Source organism: Grammomys surdaster, unplaced genomic scaffold (genome assembly GCF_004785775.1).
Source record: "Grammomys surdaster isolate TR1022 unplaced genomic scaffold, NIH_TR_1.0 126035, whole genome shotgun sequence".
NCBI classification, from domain to species: Eukaryota; Metazoa; Chordata; class Mammalia; order Rodentia; family Muridae; genus Grammomys; species Grammomys surdaster.
In genome coordinates, this window is record NW_021620848.1 from 4420509 (window position 1) to 4432440 (window position 11932).

An 11932-nucleotide genomic window follows, 5' to 3' on the forward strand; every position below is an offset into this window, starting at 1 on the left:
CTGGCAACCTGTGTCCCTTAAGGCTGCAGGAGTGCCACATCTCTTTTGCCCCATAATGGCTCCATAGATTTCCAACATACCTCATGCTGATGAGGTTCGGTGCATAGTATGGCAAAATAAGGGATTGGGTTTAAGTAGCTCCTGAAATTGTTTATAATCTCTCAAACTGTTACCCTTGGGGATGAAATACTTAACAATTTTGCTTGGATTAGCATTTTATTTTTCATCTTCTTTTTTTTTTTTTTTTAAAAAAATGTGTGAATGTTTGAAAATCATGAATCAGTCACCGTAGTTAATTGAAGAGCTGGGAATAATCTTGTTAATGTATTTTTAAAACTGGTGTTGGACCCTCTGTGTATTTCAGGTTAATACTTTTAAGCAGTTTTCAGCACGTTTATCTCACTTTATTCTCGTTCTCCTCGGACCTCCGTAGCCATATCACTTGTATAAAATAGGCTGAGATATAGTGACTGTAAGCTGTGATCTCAGTATTCAAAGGTAAGCTCTTTTATTTTCTGATTAAAGAAAACAATAACCAATTAACACAACCTGCATATATGACAATCATATGATGTATTTGATCTCTTAGGTCTTATGTCACTGCATTAACTTTAAATTTTTATGGTCTAAATGTAAAATAGTAATTTCCACATTTGGTTTAATACTCTTGTAAATGCTTTATATTCAAGAGAAACATTTCACATTCACTGAGTCAAGTGTATGTGGGTAGAAATATAGGATATAATGTATATGTAATTATACATACAGAAGCACCTGTTTGAATATAATAATTCAGTTGTAGGAGCACTATCTAAGGAGAATTAAAATGACAGGGCACACTCTTGTTCAAGGAACTAGGATATGGGAAGTAGTAATGCTGGTAACATGCTGTAGAATTCATGTGCGTTTGTTGCACAGGCTGAGGGGTACAAGTGCCAATCTCTCTAGAAGAAGATAACCTTCTCTGACCTGTGTTGCATGCTCCAACAGCAATAGCAAGAAGCCATTAAAAAAAAAAGCAATAGAGAATCAAAGACAAAACTAAAAACTGTGGGAAATACATGTAATTGGCTGAGTTAAGCTAATTATTTGCAGAATCAACTTGAACAAGACTCAGACATGCAAATACTGAGTCTGCAGAAACCAAATCTGCTTAAGGAATCTCTGTCTGTCTGTCTTTCTGTCTGTCTGTCTGAAGTTAGGTAGCTGGAATATTATTTCTCACTGTATTCAGTCATGAACAGAGTTCATTTAAAGGATGTAAGGATTAGATCAAACCTTACCCCACAAATACACCTCATTATGTTGTTATGTGCTAAAGCTGTGTGTGTGTGTGTGTGTGTGTGTGTGTGTGTGTGCGCGCGCGCGCGCACGCGCACTTGCTTGCTTGCTTGCTTGCATGTATGTATGTATAAATGGATTTTATGTTTTACATTTCTATCTATAGCAGTTTCTGTTCATCTCTAGCATTAAGGCTGCTGGAACTTTGTTCCCACACAGAACCTGCAGTTCATGAGGTCAGCTTCTGTGAAAGGCTGTACAAAGCAGAGCAGAGAAGTGCAGTGCACTGCAGTCCTGTGCCTGCTGATGCCAGGTCCTTTTTTATGGGACCAGGGAATAGAGGCTCTGACCAGTGGAAGCATCTTAAGTCTAAAAGTTCCTTTCTAGTGAAATTGGCCAGGTCACCCTACTTTGGGAGATAGTATACTGACAGTGGGAAAAGTTATTAATTCATTTAGTAGCTTAATTATAAAATACTGGTATTTTGTAGGCTTTTCAACACCACAAAATTGGTGTTACCTGAGGATTTCCTCAAGGAGCATATTTCCCTGGCATTCTTGAGGGCCCGAACTTTGCTGTGGTTATGCTACTCATGTTCTGTCCGAATGTGTGGTCAGAAAATGAGAAGCTCAGTACCACTGGTTTTGGCAACTCTTTGTATAGTCCTACAAAGAACTCAGTGGGAAATGTAAGTCCTGACTATATTCTTTCAATGGTGTTACTGTTATAAGAAATCACTTGCTATAATTGTCCTAGTTTTTATTTTTCACTAATGATAGGAGTGGAGGGAAAGAGTCAGTACAGTACTAAGTTTAGGAAAATGAGCTAGACATGTTTTTCTTCACAAGCTGTTTGGAGCCTGTAACCATTGTAAGCGGAGTTACTTGGGAAAGCAGCCCACTCTGAATGGTCTGCCTTTTATTTCCACTCTTTTAATGCCTCCTCAAGTCACTCAGAGACAGAAAGATGCCATGGCATTCTGCCTTGTTTTCTGCAACATCTGGTATCATACAGCTAGGGATCATGGTTCCTTAGTGTGACTAGGAGGCTTGGGGAGGGATATTGGTGGGATGTCAGTGATAACAGCAGACCTGAGTACCTGCTTTCTTGATGAGCTTCAACACCAGTGTGTGTTTCTTTACCACCTAACTTACAGAGTACAGTACAGCCCATTTAAGATGAGCTCCCCTTTTTGCAACAGTATTTTACAGAAAGACTGTTGTAAAGAAAGAATCATGTTGGATTAATTATATAAATAAGTATCCTTTTCCACATACCATTATTTCAGTTAGGAGCTAAGAGCTTTAATTAATGTTTCAAGTAGTGATCTTTGGAAGTTTTTAAAAATAGAACCATAATGTACATTTGAGTTATATAAGATTTACAGCACAGCTAGAGATATAGAACATAAACCATATGAGAATCTAGGCCAAAGCATTTCTCTCACTCCAGCCCATTTTCGTGTAACTTGGATATCTCATGACTTTATATATTCAAAGCATTTAATGGTACCTGGTACACAGCAAGTACTCTGTGAATGCTGACTCTGCTGTTGTGGTTGAGGTATTAGGAAGGATGTCAGGGAGGTGAGGCTATGCTGGTTAAACAGCAGGTGCGTGGCCTGCTCAGGGTCGAGTTGGGCTTACTCCTTTGTGCTCATGGGCTTGGGCAGCTTCCAGGCTGAGGCCAGACTTGGCAGAACAGATTTGCTCATATTTCTGCTGCAGAGTTAAATCAACCAACTTGCAGCCCAGGGTTTGTAAATACTTGTTTAGGATTTATGGGTGCTTAGAATTTCACAAGGGCTGAACTTAGACCATCTACCTGCCAATTGAAGTTTCCTACCCACACTTTAGTAATAAAAAATCTACAATGGCCAGAATCTAGTTTTCAAGGCTTGTGTGTTTGTTGGTAAAGAACAAGTTATTATAGGAAGCATACTTAGAATGCTGTTGACTCATTTTCTGTGAAGAGTTCTTGTACCTTGTTTGATGCTTGGACATACTGGAACACATCTGTACTCATCAGCATATGTTGCCTTCCTTCTATCTGATAACTCTTAGGGCATTATTAGTCTATTTCTGTCTGTATCTGTTTATCTGCTTATTTGGATACAATTGGGAAGTTTCTGTTTAATACAAGGATAAGTGAGTTGATGGTGAAGTTGCTGCTGCTCAACTGAATACAGGGCTTGTATCTCCATGGAAGCGCTGGCTCACACACGCTGGCAAAGACGTGATCTCAGAAGAAGAAGAGGGTGGACAGGTTGAGTCCCAGGTTGGTAGGAGGTGAGTTACATGGAAACATAGATTAAATTCTGAGATGTTGTAATTTTAGAAAAAACTGTGGACATGGATTATCTTTAAGGAGGCCAGTGAGTTAGACTCATGTTACCTAGTAAAAGTTACTGTATTTCTGCTTAGCTGAAACTGTTGATAGGTTCTTCATCTCACTTAGCCAGCGTCTGAAGAAAGGCTCTTAATGTAGGCATGCATGCACACACACCAACAAACTATTCCTGCCAATAGCAACAACAGTCTAAAAAACCAAACTACAACAAAAGCAACCTTGACCAGTGATCAGAGGAGGATCATGGCCTTTTCTTTCTAGAACTTTACTATTTGTGCAAGTGGCTGTATTGCCTCACAAAGGGTGTTGAAAAGATTGTCACCATTGCAGTGAAGAATGGTCCATGTCTTCTCTTTGCTGCTGCAGGGCCATCAGTGGCTCATGGTCTCAGCACAGTTGCAGTTAGGACATTGCTGGCCCCCTTCTTTGTTCGAGATTCTCCTTCCTAGTTTCCTTTGTATGACTAACTGTCCCAAATAGTTCAGTTAATGGCAGGCTTTGTGTAGAACTTAGGCTTGGCCAACATTTTGACATTTCAACATATTGTCATCTACAGTGTTCATGTGACAACTGTATAAAATTGACAAACTATTTTGGGGTCAGGAAGAACTATTTTGTAGTGTGAGTAGCAGATTTAAGAAGCCAGAATGGGAATGTGGAAGGAACATTGCTAGTATTGGTGTTGTGGTCATGTGTGACACTGGGACATTCTTAATTCTCAGGCAGCTCTCTTGGAGGTGCTGTTAATTTCTGATCTAGACATGAATCTAGTGGTCAGAGTAAACTGCTAGAGTCAGGGATGAGTCCCATCTGTTTTTTTGTACCAAAGCTCCTTTCTGCTCAGCAGGCTACAACTTATAAGGCAGGAATGAAAGCTGGCCTGATTTCTAGGCCTCCTGTATTAAGCATATTTCTGAGCAGAACAGAATACCTTGAAGTACAGGGATTTTTGCTTTTTTTGGGGGGGAAGGGGTCACTGATGATAAAAGGATATCTAACAAATAGAGGATGAAGAGAAAGTGGGCTGTTTGACAGAGAAAGCTTTTGTGTCTAAAGCTTGTTCTGTTTGGATGAAGTAACAAGAGGCTGGGTATCTGTTTTCATTAGCTCTTCTTTCTGGGAATTTCGTTTCTTTGAGAAATGTGATGGTAGAGTTTGAGGGTTTGCTCATGGAGTCTAGTATAGAGAGGTAGACCTGTTCAGGTGTAGTAAGATAGCACATGAAAAGACTCATGCTGAGTGCTAGGCACGTGACAGTTTGGAGTGTGAGTCTTCCCTTCATCTTGGGCCCAGGGTTTAGTGAGCATGACTTGAGAGCTGCAGGGTCTGTGGAGATATTTGTGTCTCACCATGTTGGCTTGCAGGCTACTTCCCAACTTCATCACCAATTGCTTAGGGGCAGGAAGATGTGGGGATCCCACCTTGCCCAAGATTCTATCTTTGCCAACAGACACTTTTTCTGCAAAGCATCCTGTGTTCCATTGGGGAATTGGAAGAAATACTCATATTCTAACCACATTCCAGAGCTGATCATAGTGTGAAGGAATGAGAGGTCTGGATAGGACACAGAGTACTATAGAGCTCTCTCATGTTCTGTGGTCCATTTCTAGCTCTGAGTTCTGGAGTAGTGATGCAGGGAATATTGTTTTTCATGGAAAACCCCAGAGGTCTTTGCAAACCACCTTGCTTGTTTGTGGCAAAACACTGTGGCTTCTAATTAGTGAGTATTGAGCCACACAGAGGAAATTATATTTCTGTGCTGCTCTGGGAGTTAGCAGAAACTCTAGTAGGAATTGCTTTTGAATCTTGCAACTGAAGGACCTAGAAGTTTGCTCTTATTAGGAAAGGGCCTTAAGTAAAGTGACTTTACTCAGTTACATAGTGTTTGGCAGAATCCACATGCTCTTGAATGTGTTCTGCTCAGCTGGTCCTGTGCATTCCTCACCACCCTGCTTCCCAAAGACCATTTGATAGCAGTGTCCTTCCTCTGTAGGGGGCACTTTCTACTTACCCTTCCTTCTTCTAGACTTTGGGACTATACAGCATGTGCCTTACTTAATGGAACAAACAGAACCAATCCAGTTCTTCTTTTGCCTTTCCTGTTCTAGCTCATGCTCTCCCTGGTTCCTGTGGAAATGGATTGCTAATCAACTCTAAGCCAGGAAGCCTGGTTTTTGCTAGCAGCACAGTGGAATATTAATTGTCTTGTGCTGTTAACAAAACTGTATATAATGAAGTGCAACTTAGTGGATGCTTCTTGAGAGATCCTGGGCTTTTAGAAATGTGATCTTTTTGGGTGGGGGGGTGGGAATTGGCTAGTCTGCACGTGCTTAGTTAACCAAAGGATCATCCTCACAGTGACACTTTCTGGAGCAGTGTCACACAAGGCTTTGCTTTGTAGAATCTGTCATCCATATTTGAGTCTACATTAAGAAAAATTATGCATATCTTCCTTTGAGATGTTAAAGTATGGAGATTGTCATTTGAGGAACTCAGAAAGGCTTACATCACCCAGAAACAAGATCAAAGGACCAGGATGTTGAGGCTAGTGAAGGGGTGGCCTTAGGCAAGCATGGCTAGTCTTACCAGTTATTTTAAAGGACTTTATTTGCTTTTTGGTTCCAGAAGGGTAAAGACAAATATGAGTAGACAGGTGGGCAGTTTGATGTGAAAGTACCACATGAGGGCAGGCGAGGTGCTTTGGAAGAGCACAAGGTAAGAAGTGTGACTGTGGGATGGTGATAGCATATGCTGAAGCTGTGAGCTGCCTTTGGTGGTACATGAGGAAGACTGAGTTCATGCCAGCCTTAGCTATGCAGTGAGAAGCTGTCAAAAGCAACACCACAGCCATTTGTTTGGGTAGTATAGAGGAAAGTGTGCCATGGTATGTCCATTTTAATCACCTGTGACAGGACTGGGAGACATTGCTGGGAATAGCTACTCTTTCTTGAGCACATGAACTTACTGAGGAAAACATTCACTGTACTTTGTAACCCTCTACTTTGGCTGTGCTTAGTGTTGGAAATGTCACATGACAAGGTTTTCAGCTTAGGAGAACTGAGCAAGGAAGGACAGATGACCAGGTAGGTGTAAGGTGCACATCAGGAGGTGTAAGCAGAATCAGAGCTGTCTTCTGTAGTGGAAATTCCAAAGCCAGCAGCTCTTCTCTACCTGCTCATAGGGATGCTATTCCTGGCTTCACAGTGGATGTCTAGTAGGCCCATTTTCAGTTTTGAAGACCACTGGGATAAGAGCCAGGTGGGTGAGTTGACTTATAGCATAGGAAAGGCATAGAGCTGAGTCACAATTGCAGTAGCCCTGGTCCAAGTGACCCAGGCCTTCAGATGGTACAGCACAGAGCAATGAAGGGATGCTGGAGAGAACCTTGACACTGATATCTGTAAGCAAAAGAAAACTCAGCCTGGTAGGCCTCATGAAATGGTTAACAGGGCGAGATAGTAGGTGGGAGGTATTTTCCAGAACTACTTTTTGAAGAGCCCTGGGTGCTGTGCCCTTTGTTATTACCATTCTTTAGTGTGATGACAAAATGGTGAGAGAACATCCAGACAGTCAAGAACCCCATTGTGACTGAGAAGAAAGAGGCTGTTGCCATGCCCAGGTCAGGATGGAGGGAGTTGCTAGAGCTGTAGCAGAGAGAGGGCCACAGCCACTCTTCATAGGATGATCTGATAGACAATCCCTATCGGGAGAGAGTGGTGCTGCCTCTGACCAGGAAGGAAATGGTAGTGTTTAGAGCTACTGGAGTGGAGCAAGGGCTCAACTGGGGCTGTGGGAAGAAGCACCTACTTGGCACCAGGCAGACAAATTTGAAGCCAGCCAGGTGACATCTTTACCCCCCCCCCCTTTTTTTTTTAAACAAGGCTGGGTCTGCCCATGATAGGTACTGGATATTCCCTTATACTGGACATCTGTCTTTTGCTTTCATTTAGATTTTTTTTTAATTTTAAAAATTTAGCCTGCATAAGGGCTAGTGCCTTTTAGGAATCAGCATCTGTAGAGTACAGATAGTCTTTAGCCATTTTCTTTACAGAGGTTCTAAAGGAGGAAAAAAGACATGTAGTTACTGAAGGATTTGCTCTGGACTTCAGCTGTGAGTTAATATCCAGCTAGCCCTGTCTCCTGGGTGCCATGGAGAGGATACCAGGTGGAATCACAAGGGGGTATATTTTTTTCAGTGTGAGGTGTGTGTGCGTGTGCGTGTGCGTGTGTGTGTGTTTCTTTCAAAACTAGGGTCTTGTACATAGTAGGCTGCTACTCTACCAGTGAGTGAATCAGGATGGATTTCTGTTCTGTTGACTTTGTGTACCTCTGCTGGGGACTAGGCTGGAGGTTGCTATTATTTGGAGGCTTTAGGTCAGAACTTTAGAAAGGTTAAAGGTATTTGTGACACCAAGTCTGTCTGTTTTTGAGCAGTGAGAATTTCAGGGCCATACAGATGTCACCTTCTCATCTGTTACAACGAAAATCTGTTGGGAGCCCTCTTGCTACCCTATGCCGAAAATCATTTACTTTCTAGACTCCTTCCAGAATTTACTCACCACATTGGAGAATGGTAAAGAGCTGAGTGGATGGAGTGAACATTTTGGGGCACACAGTTGCTGCCACACTCTAAACTCTGCCACCACTGCAGCATGAAATCACTTCAGATGGTATAGACATTGGTGAGTGTGGCTGTGTCCAATCACATATTACTTACATACCAGGCCTGAAGCTAGCCCTGGCCTTAGACAGTAGATTATTTGTTTACCCGTTTATATCTGCCCTATGGCAGTTTCCTGAGCTCTCCTGTGCACATACTGAGGATAAGGAAGGTGCAGATCCTTTCAGCAGGAAGCAACAGGTACACACTGCTGGGCAAAGAGTGAAACAGCGGGGCTCAGGAAGGTCCATGATGAGCTAGCTCCAAGAGGAGGGAAGACATTTGAGTGGGGAAAGCCCAAGGGAGGCAGCAGCTCTGTAGCTAGACCTAGAGGATGACATGGACAGGTCCAGATGGTAAAGAGGTTGTATCTAAGCTACAATTTTGTGTTGCTAGAGGCACTTGGGCTAGATTGGGACTGGCTGGGTGACAGGCTGAGGGTCACAGACTATTCTCTAGGTGGTAGGTAGTTGACAGATGAGTTTAGGAGGGTAAAGTGACCACAGACACATTACATTCAATAGTGTCACTCTGATTATGATGGACCATGCTTGTAACTACAGATTACACCTTTCTGGTTAGTGTGGACTAGATGTATAAGGAAGGGGTGAGACGCACTTAGAATTAGGATGCAAAATGCAGCTGGAATGTTGAACGGTTTTCTTGCCAGGATGTCTTTGTGATGAATGAGTGGTGTCACATGACAGTTTGACTGTTCTTCAGACCCTTTCTCTCTTGTGAGCCTAGAGATTACTAACAGTGTTTCATTGGCCTTGCTCTTTTTGTATCCAGGCCAATTTTGGCTTTGGGCCTTAGTGTGTGAGGGTAAAATTGTGAACACCATCCCACCCCCCCACCCCTGCCATATTCTTATCCCCTTTAGAACTGAATAACAGAGCAAGCTATGTGGCATGCAGACTCACTTAAAGCCAGGCCTTGCAGGTTTCTACTGACAGGTGAATACTGCCCTGGTGCATGCTGGGTCTGGAGGGTACCCTGCTCTGCTCCAGGTAATTTCCTTAGGGCAGTTTTTAGCCACGTTGAAAGCAGCTTTCATTTAGAAAGTTCCAGCAACAAATGCTTGCTCTCATTGAATTTTTGTGATCTGCAGACATTCTGCAAAGTGGTGTGCCTAGGAGACATGTTGGCTGTTTCAAGCCTTGCTTATTAGCTCCCTCTAGTGCAGTGGTTCTCAACCTTTTTAATACTGCTGTCTCTTTAATACAGTTTCTCATATTGTGGTGACCGCCAACCAGGAGGTTATTTTTGTTGCTACTTCATAATTATAATTTTGCTACTGTTACGAATCATGCCAGAAGGATCTTGACCCACAGATTGAGAACCAATGCTCTTACAGGGATATGCTGCCTTGGACTTGGCTGCCTGGTGAGATGTGGGATAGCTCTGATGCTGATAGTAGAAGGCACATTCCTCAAAACTTTCTAGAGAAGTTTCTGGGTTCATGGAATATGATTTGTGTATGAAATAGACGGAGACTGGCTCTGTCTTGATAGTGTGCAGTTTGTCCATAGCTGATACCAGGAATATATTCTCTTTCCCTCTGTTTTTTTGAGGCAGGGTTTCTCTGTGTATCCCTGGCTGTCCTGGAACTCGCTCTATAGACCAGGCTGCTCTCAAACTCATGGAGATCTGCCTGCCTCTGAGTGCTGGGATTACAGGGTATGCACCACCACATCCAGCTCAGGAATATTCTTTTATTTGGCAGCCAAGTCCTAAAAAGTGCTCTAGCCTCATAGGGTGGTTCTTGTCACTTGGCATGGTCAGTCAATGATAGAACTTTGCCTGTTGACTGTGTCATAGTCTTCAGTTACAGGTTTAATGGCATAATGATGGTCAGAATTAAAAAATAAATTAAAAACTATGTCCCTGAGCCAGAAAAATGTTTTTGTTCCTTGTCAGTTGATCAAGGAAATGAATCAAGAGTAAGGATAGGAGTTTTAGAGGTAGTTAGAAAGACTGCCTTTAAGTTTCTTCCTGTAACTTAGAAAGTTGCATTTTTAGTTTCTGGCTTCTTGGCCTTTTGATGAGTGGTTGATATGCTCCACCCTTCCTGGTTGAGCATACCTTCCCACTCTGGCCAAGAAACTTGATTCTTCTTGGCATAAACATTCTGGTTTAGTGAATCAGTAGCAGGGCACAAGGATCTAAGTAAACTTATCCCCTGAGCACAGTTATGTCCCAGCTGACCCTCAAGGTATCCATGGTATCCATCTGTGAAGGAGGATTTGGATGTGAACCCTGTAACCCCACATTCCACAAGTGCTCTACTGTTAACGTGACCCAAGGACAGAAGTGTTGCTGCTACCAGATGCACAAAAGCCCTTTCTCTAACAGTCATCTTTTATGCTTAGGCTGCCTGGTGCCATCAGGTAGCATTCACTCGAAATCTAAGGATGCGGAGTACTGTTTTCCTCTTAGCTCACTTCACATGACAGCTTCTTAGTGACAGGCCACACCGTAGTGGTGTAGATGGCCTTATCTACCCTTATTCCTGTTTCTGGAAAGCATACTTGGTTGTAGAATCTGCCAGACTGGGGCAGAGCATCCTCAGCCTGTCTAGGGTTCTTGCTCTGTATCCCAGAAACTGGGAGTAGTACTGGGTTTATGAAGCACACCAAGGCGCAAAAACAAGTACTTTGTTCAGGTCCAGGATGAGAAAACCTGTCTTTTGCAGAGTTACAGGTGGCATTTATCTCTAGGCTTTAGCTTACTTGGGTCTGATGTTGGCCGAGTTAGTGCTTAGGAGTCTGTTTAAAATACCCATTTGTATTTACTGTTTTCCCAAATACACAGTGTAAATAGTAAATTTGCAGTGCAAAGTCTTTGGCAATAATTTCATGATGTATACTATGTTAAACATTGGAAACCACAAGCACCATGGACTGCCCCATGCCTTCTGGGCCTGTGGTGACATGTAGACTCTGGACTTTCCAAGTGTCAGCGTGCTTGAAGCAGCAGCCTGCATGTGTGGACTTTCATCAGTGCCTCGCCCAGAGATGCCTGGCCTTCATCCAAAGGGACCCTGCTGCTCCGAGCCCTGCGAGCAGCACCCACACTGCGGCTCCTTTGTGTTGAGTATGTTGGACTCTGCCATAGACTCCTTGTCTGGCTGCTGCAGTTTGTAATGCCTTGACATGTTGCATTTCTTTCCCATTTGGACTAATAAAAATAAACGCTATGTGTAAAATAGGAATGGCCTGGACTATTCTGTGCAGGACTCACTCTGCTGAAAAGTTTACAATGCTAGCTGTGGAGAAGTCTCAGCGGTTAAAAGGGCTCACTGTTGTTTCAGAGGGCCCGAGTTCAGTCTCAGCACCACCCAGTAGATCCAATGCCATCTTCTGGCCTCTACACATACATATTTACCAAAGCACATACAAACATACCAAAAAAATTGAATCAAGTGCAAGCTTCACTCCTTTCCTCAGACAAACTCAGTTCATCACAGAGGTTGTTCACTTCATACAGAGGGAGTGTGTGCATGTGTCCTGACATGGTCAGTGATTTGGGGCCTGTGTAGTTTGCCATTTCAAACTTCCAATTGGCTCTAAGTGGTGTGTCATGTTGCATGGGTGCTCAATCTAAACCTCTTAGATCCTTCACTTCTAACCCTCAAAACTG

At 42.9% G+C, this 11932-nt stretch overlaps 1 long non-coding RNA gene across 1 annotated transcript; it reads left to right on the top strand.

Moving 5' to 3' along the window:
* The first annotated feature begins 409 nt into the window (after positions 1–409).
* On the top strand, positions 410–11500 carry LOC114610181. Its single transcript, XR_003709657.1, has 2 exons — positions 410–498; positions 11247–11500. It is a non-coding gene; the product is annotated as an uncharacterized LOC114610181 (long non-coding RNA).
* The last annotated feature ends 432 nt before the right edge of the window (positions 11501–11932 follow it).